This window comes from Geospiza fortis, unplaced genomic scaffold (assembly GCF_000277835.1).
Source record: "Geospiza fortis unplaced genomic scaffold, GeoFor_1.0 scaffold188, whole genome shotgun sequence".
NCBI classification, from domain to species: Eukaryota; Metazoa; Chordata; class Aves; order Passeriformes; family Thraupidae; genus Geospiza; species Geospiza fortis.
Window position 1 is genome coordinate 1548863 of NW_005054337.1, and position 3287 is coordinate 1552149.

The following is a 3287-nucleotide window of genomic DNA, read 5'->3' on the forward strand; positions in this document are numbered from 1 at the left end:
AGTGCATCCAACCAGATTGGAACACCAGGATGACTGTCTGGGGCTCATGGAAAGGCAGCCAGGCTTTCCAAGCCTAGATTAAAACCCAGGGAGGGATTCAGCTCCATTTTAACATCATTCCTTTATCTGATACTCACAGTCTGCATGTCATTAAGTGAATGTGTTTTGGTTTCTGGGGGATGCACACAGTGCAGGCATTGAGAGACTCAGCAGTGAGTGCTTCCTACAGACCACATAATGGGAAAATTAAAATCTGCCTGTGCTGAACATGGAACCCCCCTGGCAGGGTCAAGGAAATTAATTTTAAATAAATGGGGTTAAACACCAAAGAATCTCCCACTTGTTTGGGTTGGGGATTTTTTTCCCACAAAAAATCATGCTGCCAGCAGCACCTGTACAACTGGATTGTTTTTTTTTCTTTAAACACTGGCACAGGTTGTCCAGAGAAGCTGTTGATGAACCATCCCTGGAAACAGACACAGTCAGGTTGGATGGGGCTTTGAACAACGTGATGTCCCTGCTCATTGCAGAGGGTTGAAACTAGAAGACCTCTAGTGGTCCCTTCCAACTCAAGCAATTCCATGATTTTTATGAAATTTCAGAAGCCTCACATTGGCCAAGCTGAAAATGCAAAGGTTGATACAGAGCAGGCTGGAAAGGTTCCCACCTTTCCCTGAAAACCTGTGTATTGCTGCCAGTGAGCAACACACAGCTTTCAGCTGGTTCCTAAGGAAACCACAGAGGTGTACCCAGGTGTGGGGGGTGTGGCAGGGCCCCATTTTGGGGTGTTGGGGACCAAGGGCCCTCAGAGAGCCCCACAGCCCATTGAGGTCCCTGCACATCCCAGCTGAATCCAGCCTGAGGTCAGCCCTGCTGTTCCAGCTCCTCCTGGAGGGAGAGAGGTCTGGATGCTCCATTCCTGTCCTGGTTTTGCAAGTGTTGACAGGCACCATTTCTTCTGCTTTTGAACCAAATGCAAAACCTCCTTGGAGACCTCCCATGAGTTTTGACCTTCATTTTTGCTGTCCGCACCCTCCTGCACCCACCTCACCCAGAAGCTGAGCAGGAGCACCATTTTTAACAAGATGCTGCAGATTCAGCAGAGTAATTAATCTCAACAGCAAGTGCTATCCACTTTTTCCTGGTAATTCATTTAAAGTGGGAAGTTAATTCCATTCAATGGAGCTGCCCTTCAACACTTAGACGGACACAGCTTTGAACGTCCCTGAGTGAAGCGGTTCTGGCACAAACCTTCCTCCTCCTCCTCCTCTATCTGCCCTGACCCCTGCATCCCTGGGGAATGCCACATGCCAGGGCTGTGTGATCCTCCCTCTGGAGGCTGATTAGCCAGAGCTGGAGAGTTCAGGGAGGTGAGAGCAGCGGCGTCCTGGCGCTGACGTTTGATCCAGCGGCTGCCCGTGCTCCCAATTAGCCTGCAAACACCGCCTCCAGCTCACAGACACTTTCGAAAATGAAATTTGACAAAAAGCCACCTGCATTGCCATTCTTCAACCCTCTCTGCCAAATCAAAGCCTTTGAGAGTATCTGAGGACAACTTTTACAGCCGAGAAGGGCCCATTTGAGCGCTCGCTCATTAGTGCTGCGGCTGTGCTGCCCACGGAGATGCAGAGCATCCATCAGCCCACTTAACAGGAGCACTCCTGAACACCAGCAAGTGTGTTAGGCTGGGAAGTCACCTCTGAGGGAGCCACCGAAGGGTTTTTCAAGCAGGGTTTTTCAAGCAGAAAGGTCACCCAGCTCATCTGCTTCTAGGGGAGCTGATTAGAGCCGCGTGTTTTGGGAGCCATGGCACTCCGCAGCAGGTCCATTCCCCAGTTCTTTTTTCTCCCTTTGCTCACAGTAATGATCTGCAGCTCCTCAGAGGGGGCTCAGCAGGGGAGGACAGCAGCAGCAGTTATTTTAATAAATAACATTCATGAGCTGGCTTTCCAGGCTGCAGCTCGGTGATGGATGTGATGAACATCGGGAGGAAAAGATTGAGAGAGGCCCTGGCACAGGGTGCCCAGAGAAGCTGAGGCTGCCCCATCCCTGGAAGTGTCCAAGGCCAGGTTGGGCAAGGTTTGGAGCAATCTGGGATGGTGGAAGGTGTCCCTGCCCATGGCAGGGGCTGGAACAAGGTGAGCTTTAAGGTTCTGCAGGATAAGGCTGGTTGTGCCTCCTCAATATTCTTTCTGATAAGTTAACATTAAAAACATCCCCTGGGGCATTTCCCTGAGCAGTGATTCCAGCCTAAGGTGCCAGGTTTCTGGCAGGGCTGGTGTATTTCAAGATGTGTTTCTGCACTGAGGAGGTTTTGGGGCAGTTCTGCTCAGTTTCAGTGGATTTTCCAGGACTGGCTGCACTCTGGGCTCTAAGTGACCACAGCAGACTTGCTCCAGGTGCTGCTCAGACCAAGGTCCCTACAAAGGAGAAATCATCACCAATGCGTTTGCACCATAGTTAGGAAAAGCATTTGCACTGGGAAAACAGAAGGAATATCTTTAGTTCTTACTTCTGCAATTTAACATGACTGTCAGAAACATCTGATGAAAATAGTGCCAGAAACATTGGCAAGCCTATCTCCCTCCAAAACCAAAATACATCACAGCATCAGCCCCACTTTAATGGATGAGCTCAAAAAAAAGGCTGAAGGGGGAGGAAAATTCTGAGAATAACATCTCTCTTTTTTTTTCCCCTTTCAAAACAGCTCCTTGTTTCTCCAATACATTTATTTTGCATTATTATTTCTCATGTAACTGTGAAGAAATTAAATACTTGAAAACACAACAAAACATATAAATTAAACCAAATGTTTTGATTAATGCAAACCCACTGGCATTTCTTTTCCTGAATAATTTAAAAATTAAGCTGAGAAAACCAATTCCCTGTCTGAGAAGCCTCTGTAAAAGGGAATGTTTGGTATTTTGCAGCACTTCTGTTAAGTGCTGGACTGGTGTCAGCATCTCATTCTTTTAACACTTAGAACAATTTTAACCCACCCACACTCCAGTTCTGCATTATTTAGGAAAAGATGTGTCTTTCAGACCTTCTCTATAGTCCCTCAGCAAAGGGACTGATTGTACTTGGCATTTCTTATCTAGGATAAAATTACTGCATTTAAATAATAGTGTCAGTGTCCACAAGATGTATACCTTCAAAGCAAAGTTGGGCCATATTTTGTCCTCCATCCCTCACTCTTGTGTCATAAAAATGTTAGGGATTTCTCCTGTATGGAAATAATCTGATCTTGAAAGGAAAATTAATGGAACTTCCATGGGTGACTCCTT